Consider the following 12988-nt stretch of genomic DNA (forward strand, 5'->3'; position numbering starts at 1 on the left):
CATGGATCCATCCATGGGCCGACAATATCTACATAAGGTGTTGTCATTGCCATGGATTTCCACACCGTCGGATGCTCCCTACCTACATGTTTATAAACAACAGCCATAACTGCCTCTTACCCTTGGCGCCTTGACCATTTCTTCACAATGCAATATTATCACTCTCATCCACATTGCTTGATGCTCATTGCATGTCCGATTATAAATAACAACCATAACCACCTCTCACCCTCCGCACCTCAACCAATTCTCCCGCGACGCAATATTACTACTATCATCTACTATTGACTATGGCGACAGCCATGGGTCTCTGGTTCTCATGTTTGAGTGATGCTTTCGGGGAAAAGCATACAAGAAGAGGAAAATAAGCAATCACATTTTTTGTGTTGGAGGAAGACAATTAAAAGAACGAATAAGACAATCTTTCTCGTGGCAGGGCTCTCGATATGAAAGAAGCAACATAACAAGAGTGAATGAAGAAAGTTTGTAGGCAAAAAGACACTGCATAAGAGCATCTTATTGGCTTGGCCAAATGCATCTTCAAAATTTAACAAATATCACACTTTTTTACATTTGTCCATTCCATTTAAATTCAATCTCCATATTAGATTAACTATTCACTCTATATATAATAATAAAATATTATTAAATTAATCATTTTTTTATTTAATTTATTTATATCACATTTTGTAATTCTATCAATTTAATATTATTAATAATTATATTCTAATTAAATTAATATTAAAAAATCATATTTTCAAATATCATTTAATGCTAATAACCAAAAATTGAGATTAAACTTATCTAAAATTTTATCTAAATTTCATATTCACTAACTAAATATATAGCAACATACTCATTTCAATGTCAATAAAAAATCTGCACATAAATAAACACCAACAAGTGGTTGGAGTGAAAAATTACTATTTTAATATTTGGTCAACCACTGTACCAGAAGTTCAAATTGTTTTAGAGATGCTAAATCCAATATGGGGTCTTTTTGGCACAAATTATCTAAATTTTAGCCATCTTTCAACTTTAGTCAAGCCAATGAGGATGCTCTAAAGCTGAAAAGATAGCAATAGAGAAGAAGTAAGTATGAGAGTATGCCAGTTTGATTTATAGGCCAAGAGCCAATATAATTTTCCATGTCCGATCAAATATTTGAATAGTTTTTTAAGTCTGAGGTCAATGAGCAATACTTAAGATATATAAATTGACAAATGAGAAATTCTATTTGTAATTCTAAGTGGAGGATTGCGTATATAATCTCATTGTAAGGAAGACTGATTTTAATTTGAGGACGTGCTTTCATGCATGTATATTACTTTCTAGGGATATAAAAAAATTGAAAAATCGATTGAATCAAATTGGATTGGACCGAATCAATCTTCATTTAGAAAATCGGTTGGAGAGTGTTTTTTGAAGATTTGTTTGAATATTTTACATATAGACGTAAAATATATGATCTGTTGGGAATGCTCTAGGTTTGGTTTTGGGAGTTTAGAGAGAAATGGAATGAATAAAGTACTAAAAGATGCAATGCAATGGAATGGAAATAAAATGGAATATAATGGAAAGGAATGAAATGAATCTTTCTTGTTTGGATGTTTTAAAAAAGAGGATGAAAAGTAGTGGAAAGTAAATAACCTTGTTTGAGAGTATAACTACATGGAATGAAAACGAAGACTTGTATAATAATATTACTATTATGCCCCTATATATTTAAAACAAAATTATATATTTAAAAAAAACTATTATGCCACTACCGTTATACCGTTCACTTTCTCCCATTGACACTGACGTCGTATCATTATGTTGTTTCATGTGGTTTATTAAAAAATTAAAAATGCAAATATAAAAGAGGTAGAGGAAACTTAGGGTTTCAATCTCCATCTTTTTGTGTTTTCGGAAGTTTTTTTTAATATATTTTTTTATTGTTTTAATAAATCATGTGGCATTATGTGATTGTGCTACGTCAATGGGGACAACATGAGTAGTATAATTAAAATGACATAGTAACAATACTCTTTAAAAAAAATGGCAGAAAATCCAACAAAAAATACCATATTTTGTAAGGAAGACTGATTTTAATTTGAGGATGTGCTTTCATGCATGTATATTGCTTTCTAGGAGTGTAAAAAAAATTGAAAAATCAGTTGAACCAAATCGAATCGGACCAAATCGGTGAATTTGGTTCTGTTTGTAAGTGATTCTGTGCAGTACCCATTTTTAAGAATCGAAACTGGTCCTAAACCGGTGTAATACCGGTTTTCATATTTTGAAAATCAGTTTAAACTGAATCGAACTGATATACATATTTATAATTTTTTATATTATATTATATATATTATATGTTAAATTTTTAATTAATATAACATAAAACTAATCTTATAATTTTAATATAACATTTTATATAACATATAGTTGTAATCTCATAATATAAAATTAATATAACATAAAATTTTAATTTTAATTTTAAACATAAATATTAATATTAAGTTATTAATATAAACTTACTTTTGATACATATATATATAATACATTTTTAGCATAATAAATTATAATATATATATTCTTTTGTAAATACATTTTTACACATTTGATTATATATACTCATATAAAAAGTCTAGAACTTATATAAACTATAATTAAATTCAATATTATATTAGTACGTGTTAATTATTATAAAATAATATATTTATACTATAATATAAATAGAATAATAATTTAGTATATGTAAACATCATATTATTACTAATATAAATAATCCGTAAAATCGAAAAAATCAGACTAGACCAAAACTAGAAAAACCGTAAGTTTTGGTTTCAATAGTGAATTAGTTTTTACATTTTTAAAATCAATATATATTGATTCGATTTTAAAAAATATATGAAATTGGACTAAACGGACCACTATTACTTTCATATATATTTTGTAAGGAAGGCCATTCCATATATATAAAAAAATATATATAAATTCATTAATAATCACTTCTTTAACTATTAAAAAAATAAAATAAAATAAAAATAAAAATATGTGAGTGAACATATTTAGTGGACATATTTAATATTCATACTATCATTTTTTATTTTTGAATAACAATGTCCTAAGAATTGATCGCCATGAAAAATTCATTGTCAAATAAGACAGAATTCAATATCATATATCCAGCATAAAATTAGTTGCTATCAAATAAACCATTATAATATCATAGTTACATATTTCAACCTCCAATAATCAAAATAAAATGTAATAATTAAATATTATATATCAAGATACATTGTTAGGCCTATTCATGAGTTTCGATAATAATTCTTTACTGACTTTAACACAAGAGCACCTCTTTAATTTAAATGAGGATATATAAAGTTGACTTAAACAACAAGCTAATTACAAACGTTAGTAGTTTTTTAGTATACTTTTGTGATTGACATGGTCTAGTCCAGACGTCAAATCTCTAAAGACCGAAGTCTAAGAGATAACACAACTCTGTCTATGACAAATATTGCAGTAACTAAGTAACAAAACTTCATACCAGACTAATTGGAGTATGGAGAAAGCAAATCTAATTCCTGTAAAGGTGTCAAAATTTTGGTTCCCAATGTTTTGGACAAAGACTTTGCCACAACGCTCATAAAATCAGTTGGTCTATCAATAGTCATTGCGATTCTACTATTGTCTTAGTTACAAAAATATCTTACAAAAATAAATTTAAGAGTTGATGTAGTTTGATGTGGTATGCTAGATTGTAAAATTATTTTTGTTGTAAAGTAGATTTAACGTATCATATAAAGTCATGTCAATTTGTAAATTTTCTTTTATGAAATTTTTTTGTTGTAACACTTCTCACAACAATATTTTTTGCCCTTATTTTAAGGTAAAATTCAATTTTTATATTGCTTATTAGTGGCTAGTTGGTGAACTTACACACTTTTATGACATATTGAGGTGTTTATCAAGATTGTATTGGGGCACTCGATGGAACCCACGTTCGTGTTAAGGTGTCTAAAGAGGATGCACCATAATATCGAAGTAGGAAGGGTTACCAAATACAAAATGTGTTGGCTGCATTCTTGTTCAATTTGAAATTCATTCACGTGTTACGTTGTTGGGAAGGATCGAGCGGTTGTATTTGGATAGTGAGGTATTGTCAGATATTTTGTGAATAGTAATAAAAAAATAATAATAAAATAATGATAGAATAGTGAATAGTATGTGAAAAATAATAATAAAATAATAAATAGTAATGAGATGTTATGAGAATACCTCAGTACCCAAACTAGGCTGCGAGAATAATAAAAAAATGCATTAAGGTTTGTACTAGTCGGGACTCTAAACACAAATAAGAAATAGATGACAACACCTATTTATAAAATATCAATGAGAAACTACAGTCACAAAGAGCTCTTACAAAAGAAAATTTATAAAATAACATGATTTCATATGATATGTTAAATCTATTTTATAATAAAACTAATTTTATAATATAATGTATTATATCAATCTATATTAGTTTATTGATTTATTTTTATGTGATCTCTTTATAATTAAAACATTACTCTAAATTTTAACACGATTGAGAGTCTCACTAAAATATTAAAATAAGAGTGAAATAGTAAGATTCTTCACATTATGTAGAGAAATTTGGCAACTTGATCTTCAACTATGACACGTTGTGTGTCTTGAAGACCTCAATCTGTTCTAAGAACTTCACATAAATATTGGAAAAAGCTTGAGGTCCCATGCTATCGTGACATTTACCATTTGTTCTAATTTGATTTATTAATAATTCACCACGCACTCTTTCTTTTTCATCGCGTGTGATCCAAAATAATTAAAGCCTTAAAAGTGTCATCATCCAAATCCATTAAGAAAATATTTCAAATTATCATTCATATTTAACCAACGGATATACAGTCATATTACAATAAATTAAATTGAGAGCATGTTTTTTCTAAAGAGCTTTTCTTAAAAATAAAAATCATTCTCTACTAAAAAAATTGTAACAAAAAAAAAATAATCGTAAATGATAACATTAGGCTCTGTATGGATATAAAGATGGTTTCATCTCATCTCATCTCATAATTACAAATTTTCACACAAAATATCATAAATAATTTAATTTTTTCAAACCTAAAAACAATAATAATATTAAAAAATAATATTCTAACAATATTTTATTTAACATATCTAAAACCATCTCATCTCATCTCACTATCTTAATCAATCCTAAAATTTAATCACAATAAAATGGGAAAAAAATGTGAAAATTTATAATTACATTAAAATATGAAACAAAAGTTTTCTCTGTTATTCTAAGGGGTGAGATCACCAAACGGTGTATCCCTTAGAATTATATTCTCTAACATGGTGATGGTTCCCATGAGGGGTGATGTTAAAGGAAGTGTCAAGAGACACAACCTTTTGATTTAGTCAAAAGGTTGTGTCACTTCTTAAGGATGTAACTTTTGGGTTACCATTGGTTTACCAATAGTTGTGCCCTTTCACAATAGGATGTGTCACTCCTTAAAGTTGTGACCTTTGGGTTACCATTGGTTAACCAATGGATGTGTCATTTACCAATCGGTGCATGATGGCCTATAAATAGGGGTCATTGGTGCACAAACAAATGCACTCAATTCCCTTTGCTCATTACCAACTTGTGGGACAAATACCATCACGGGAGTGTCACCATATCGTTATAATTTCAGCTTCCATTTGTTGTTTAATTCTCTACAGTGGTATCAGAGCCAGGTTATGTCAGAGGGAATTTTATCACGCATTACAAAGACGATAAATAGGCAAGTGCTTGGTTTGGCAACCACACTTGCATATTTTAATCATCTTCGTTTGCTCGAAAATCCGATAGAGAAACTTTTTCAGATCACGGTGGGGGGTTTAGAGTATACTGGTAATCTTCAAAATTTAGTAAATTGTTACTATTTTGAAGAAAATTATTGGCATTATTTTACACAAAGAAATAGTGAATTGAATAGTCCATTTTCACACACAATCACTGTTTCTGCCGGTCGCAGGAGCCCCTCACCGCTGCCGGACGTCGTGGACCTCGGGAGCACGTCGGAGTCTTCGTCGCCGGCCACCATTTGGTCGAACGGAACTAAGGACAACGCACGCAGGGTCACTGCAGTGCGCCAACGTGAGGTTGAAGACAACCCAGGACGAAACGGTACCGTTTCGTCCAACGGTCGTCCAATTCGAATTAGATCCAAACAACAACGTCGTTTTGTCCAACGATAAGGAATTTGAAATTCCTCCTGGACTAAACGACATTGTCGTTCAGCCCAAGGAGCAAAACGACAACGTCGTTTTCGGCACTGAAGAACCACAACAGACACCTCCAAACGGCACCGTTTCACGCCCTTCAAGCCGAGCCTCAAGCCGATCTCCTAGCCGAGCCGATTACCGAGCCATTGACCGAGTCGCCAACCGCCGGTTTTCTCCAGAATCCGGCTTGAACTGGCTGAACCGGTTTACCTGGTTTCCTGAACCGATTCAGGGCAGTTTTGTTCAATCGGGCCGTTCGAGATCATTTCAAGCCCGATTTGGTCCGTTCAAAAGCCATTGTGCTCCAAATTTCAAACCAAATCATTATAAAGCACCTATTGATCAAAATTATCGTCAGAAATTCTTTGAAAGAGGTGAAACATCAAGGAAAAGTCGTGGATATCCTCGATTGGGACATCATTTTCATTATTCTCCTTATATAAAATATAATATGAGAATTTCTAGGCTGCCACCTTGGATTAAATCCAAGGGTTATTATTACTAATTAAGTTTGTAATAATTTTAATTTTTCACAGTTGAACTATTGTATTTAAATAGTACACATTTATTATTTCTACATTCTTCTTGTTGATTAATTTTTAAGGTTTATTATTCATGGCACTGAAGAAAAGTATTGATCCCTCGGGAATAGAAAAATTGAATGGAAGAAATTTCTGGGCCTGGAAAAGGCATATAAATTTTCTTCTAACCCATAAAAAGACCTTATATACATTAACAACACCAAAGTCATGAGAATAAATTGTAAAAGATGATGAAAGTGAAAGTGTAAACAACGTTTTAAATGTAGATAAATGGATAGAACACAATGCATGGGCAAAAGCTTTAATTTTGCATTGCATGAGTGATCACATTATTCCTTTATTTGAAGACTATGAAACTGCTAAAGAAATTATGGATGCAGTTGAAGCAAAGTATGGTTTAAGGTCAGATACTTATATACAGTTATTATTGGATAAGTATAACCGGACTTGTATGAAAGAGAGTGATGATATTGGCAATCATGTACTTCAAATGGAGTTAATGGCAAAAGAATTACATGATGCTGGTCATCCTCTCACTGACAAAATGCAAGTCACAACCATACTAAAAAGTCTTCCTTCATCTTGGGATCACATTATTACTTCTTTAACACACAGTGAAAATGAAGTAACAATGATATCACTTCCAGTACTTTTAGTACTTGAAGGAGAAATGATGAAAAGAAGGAATAAAGATAGTGAATCGTCCAATTTATTGATGGCTGAGTACAAGCGTTCTACACAGAATAAGATGAAGCCAAAACAGTTTAAGAAAAAGAAATGGTTAAAAAGGAAACAAAATAAACCATTTTCTGGAAACTGTTTTAAGTGTGGAAAGAATGGTCATTACAAATCACAATGTCCTAACAAAAGAAAAATACAAGAAAGTAAGGAAATTGTGATGACGATCTCAGAAGTGCTGCTAGTAGAACCAATGACATATTCATGGTGGGTTGACTCTGAAACAACAAGACATATATGCAGAAACAAAGATATGTTTATCAAACTCGAAGATAAACAAACTGGAGAGCACAAAGTGTATATGGGCAACAATACATATTGCAATGTCTTGGGTCAAGGTACATGTAAATTCAAAGTGAATGGTTCCGTTATTTTACTTAATAATGTTCTATATGTACCTACTATTCGTCAGAATTTAGTATCAGTGTCTGTACTAGATCAGAAAGGCTACACAGTTGAGTTTAAGTCTGGAACCGTTGTAATAAGTAAGGGTAATATGTCGGTGAAAGGCGTGAGAGATCACAATATGTATGTACTGAATGTTAATATTAATAAAATACCTATTTCTGAGTATTTGAATGTGTCTACTGATTGTGCATATTTATGGCACTTAAGATTATGCCATATAAATAAAAATAAAATGATCAGAATGTATAAAAGTGGATTAATACCACAAATAAATTCAGATAATTTTGATATATGTGAACCATATATCAAAGGAAAAATGAGTAGTAAATCTTTTTTAAAAAGTTGGAAATCCGCAGATTTACTAGAAATTATACATTCTGATGTTTGTGGACCTTTTAAAACAAAAACTCATAGAGGAATGGAGTACTTTATTACTTTCACTGATGACTATTCAAGATATGGGTATATCTACTTACTCAAGTATAAATCTGAAGCTATTGAGAAATTCAAAGAATTTAAATTAGAAGTAGAAATCCAGTTGGGTAGACCCATTAAAAATTTGAATAGTGATAGAGGAGGAGAATTTGAAGTTTTAGATAATTTTTACAAATTGAATGGTATAAGATACATTTATACTGTGCCATATAAACCCCAACAAAATGACATTGCAGAAAGAAGAAATAGAACTCTATTGGATATGGTGCGATCGATGATGGCATATGCTAAACTACCAATACATTTTTGGGGTGAATCATTATTGACTGCTATATATATATTGAATAGAGTTGAAACTAAAGCGAAACCTCTTACACCTTACGAGTTATGGACGGGACACAAACCGGACTTAAGTAGGCTCAAAGTATGGGGTTGTAAGGCACAAGTGCTTATCCCAAGGCCACTAAGGGATAAATTAAAAAGTAAAACCTGGGAATACAGGTTTATTAGGTATGTAGAAAATGGAAGTGGCTACAGATTTTATCATTCTGAAAAAAAAATTGATAGAAAGTAGGGATGTCGTTTTCTTGGAAAATACAAACCTTATTACTCATGTTGATCAAATAGATTTGTTAAATGATTTAGAGAATCAACAGATCTCCACAGAATCTGACAATGAAAATTCTAATATTATTCAAATCCAGAATAATAATAAAAAGTCAGATGGAAATCAATCTTTAGATATTGATGTTGGAGATAGTGGGAGTAAAAGATCCAGAAGACTATCAATATTATTTCAAGATCATTATGCACTAAATACCAGTTTGGAAAATTTAGATAATGATCCTGAAAATTTTTCTGAGGCAGTCAATAGTATTGATTCAGATAAATGGCTTGAGGCCATGAAAGATGAAATAGAATCAATAAACAAAAATAACGTTTGGGAGTTAACAGATCTTCCAAAAGATAGAAAAGTTATTGGCTGTAAATGGGTACTCAGAAGAAAATTTAAAGTTGATGGTAGTTTGGAAAGGTACAAAGCAATGTTAGTAGTCAAGGGATATAACCAACAACCAGGTGTAGACTTTGTGGATACATATTCGCTTGTGGTGAGATTCACATCCGTAAGGATCATCATGTCCATTGTTGCCAGAATGAATTTGGAATTACATCAGTTAGATGTAAAAACAGCTTTTCTCAATGGTGAATTAAAAGAGGATATATTTATGATTTAACCAGAAGGATTCCAAATTAAAGGATATGAAGAGAAAGTCTACAGGTTGATGAAGTCAATGTATGGACTTAAGCAATCTTCAAGACAGTGGTACTTGAAATTTCACCAAGCCATTTTGAAAATGGGATATGAAATGAGTCCACTAGATCATTGTGTATACATATGGAGAAATGATGATAAATTAACGTTATTATCATTATATGTTGATGATATATTACTGGCAAGTAATTGTCTAGATATGATGCATAAAATAAAAGAATTCTTGAAATCTAAATTTGAAATGAAAGACATGGGTGAAGCTGCATATGTTCTTGATATAAGAATTTCTAGAGATAGAAATTCAAATCTATTGTATTTAGATCAAGAGAAATATCTAGAAAAAATTACTTAAAATATTTGGTATGGAAAATTGTAAATTTTTAAGTACGCCTGTTTGCAAAGCTCATACTTTAAATAAAAATACGTGCCCAAAAGATGAGAATGAAATAAGTGAAATGCTTAAAGTTCCCTATGCTTAAGCTGTGGGAAGCCTCATGTATGCAATGACAAGTACCATACCAGATATTTGTCATGCAGTAGGATTGGTAAGCAGATTTCAATCCAATCCAGGTAAAGAACATTGGCAAGCAGTGAAACGTATATTAAGATATTTACAAGGTACCAAAAATTTGAAATTGTGCTTTAGAAACAATGATCTAGAATTAATCTGCTATAGTGATGCTGATTTTGGAAGTGATGTAGATGATAGAAAATCTATAACTGGATATATATTTCTATTTGGTGGAACAACAGTTTTTTGGTTAAGTAAGAAATAAGGCTGTGTTGCTAAGTCTACTATGGAAACAGAGTATATTGCTTGTAGTACTGCAGTGAGTAATGCAGTGTGGATAAAACGCTTTGTTGAAAGCTTAAATTTGGGTACATCCACAGAACCAATCAATGTGTTTTGTGATAATCAGTCTGTCATTTCTTTGATAAAAAGTGGAACACAGAGTTCCAAAGGAAAACACATTGATGTGTATTATCACTATATTTTAGATATAGTGGAAAGATGTGAGGTCAAGGTTAATTTCGTTTCCTCGACCGAGATGGTAGCAGATCCAATGACCAAAGGTTTATATCTGGAGAAAGTTAGAGAACATGTGACTAGAATGAGATTGAGAGAAACTTAGGTGAACCAATCTCATGGTCAGCATGTATAACTTAGCAAATTCTGGGGACGCCTAAAAAATTGGAGTTATGGAGATACCCAAATGAAAATTTTGGTTATTTATAAAGTCACTGATAAGGTGATCAAGAAAAACCTCAGGAATGCCCTTAGGGTGAGTACTTGATAAAATTTCAGTGCAGGTTGATCAACCAAGTAAAATGTTGATCATTGTAAAGTCGCTGATAAGGTGATTAAGGAAAGACTCAGGTGAGTAAGTACTTAATGAAAATTCAGTGCTATTCACTAAAGTTTTAGTGAAATGTGATTTGATTACCCAAGTAAATGGTTAATCATTTGCAAAGTCGTTGATAAGATGATTAGGGAAAAACCTCAGGAATAGCCTCTAGAGGAAGTACTTAACGAAAATTCAACGTAGGTCGATACATATGTTATGTATTCGGCTGAGTCGTCAATTGTGACAGGGGTATGGATTGTTGATCCAGTCACAGAGAATTGATTTCGTTCACTACGAATTTTTTAGTGAAATGAAATCACCCCTAATATGTGATCAATGAGAGCACATATGGTAAAGGGTGCGGTCAAATAAGATAATGACAAAAAACGTGTGCACGTAGAGGTTTGTCATGCTCTGACGCCGATCTGCAAGAGTAGCAGATGAGAGTTGAGTAGTGGAAAGCTTATATTGGTACTAAGGTAAAATACTCAACTGGATCATCACCGTTTTGTGTGATCAAGTGGGAGATGTTATTCCAAGGGGTGTGATCACCAAACGGTGTATCCCTTGGAATGATATTCTCTAACATGGTGATGGTTCCCATGAAGGGTGATGTTAAATGAAGTGTCAAGAGACACAACCTTTTGATTTAGTCAAAAGGTTGTGTCACTTCTTAAGGATGTGACTTTTGGGTTACCATTGGTTTACCAATGGTTGTGCCCTTTCACAATAGGATGTGTCACTCCTTAAGGTTGTGACCTTTGGGTTACCATTGGTTAACCAATGAATGTGCCATTTACCAACCGGTGCATGATGGCCTATAAATATGGGTCATTGGTGCACAAACAAATGCACTCAATTCCCTTTGCTCATCACCAACTTGTAGGACAAATATCCTCACGGGAGTGTCACCATATCGTTATAATTTTCGCTTCCATTTGTTGTTTAATTCTCTACATTCTCCACCTATGTCTATCCATTGTCGACTCTCACCGGAACACTTTAACAAATCACACAAATTCGGGATCCAAATTCGGGTCTCAAAGCAATTTTTTTCAAGAAAAATGCTAGGGAGCCTAGCTCTCTTTTTTTTAGCTCGATTGAATTTTTGATTTTTTTTTTATTTTTAATGATTAAGAAAATATAATTTAATAATATAATTTATAACAATTTTTTTTGATTTTTTTACATAATTTTTAAAATATTTTTAAATACTTAAAAAAATTTATAATATTATTAAATAATATTTTTTTTAATCATTAAATAAAAAAAATTAAAAACCCAATCGGACAAAGAAAAAGGGAGCCCAAAACGGGGCTCCCTAGCCATCACTCTTTCCACAAAGATCAAGATAGAACTAGGAGGTGCATCCGAGCCTTTTTTTTTATTTTTTCTCCCTGTTCCGTCTGGAGTTCCGAAAAATCGGGTTCATACTACAGGTATTTGCTTGGACTTTACCCGAACCCATATAATGTGCGTTCCAGATTAATATCCGATACCCATAACTAAATTTTATATTTAAAAAAATTATCTTATAGATAAAATGACATAGTCTGAAAAATGATGTCGTTTTGTGGTTGTACCTCATCTTTAAAACTCTTTTTTGACAAATCTAGATTATAACCGGATACCTAGATTTTTATAACACCTGCCGTGATTATAAGCAGAGATCAATCCAGACAGGTAGCCAACTACATTGTAAACCTACCCGGAATCCGTATCCAAGTTTACACCAAAAGTCTCTTTTCTCGTTAAGATAGTACGATTTCATTAACTGCAATGCAATATCAATACATAAGAAGTGTATAAAAGGATGAGAAATGTTTTTTTCATAATAAAATTTTATAAAAATAAACTTATAAATTAATATAATTTGATATAATATATTAAATTATAAAATTATTTTATTATAAAATAAATATAAAATATTAATTTTTATTATTATAAAATTATTTTTA

The sequence above is a fragment of the Juglans regia genome, chromosome 15 (assembly GCF_001411555.2).
Source record: "Juglans regia cultivar Chandler chromosome 15, Walnut 2.0, whole genome shotgun sequence".
NCBI classification, from domain to species: Eukaryota; Viridiplantae; Streptophyta; class Magnoliopsida; order Fagales; family Juglandaceae; genus Juglans; species Juglans regia.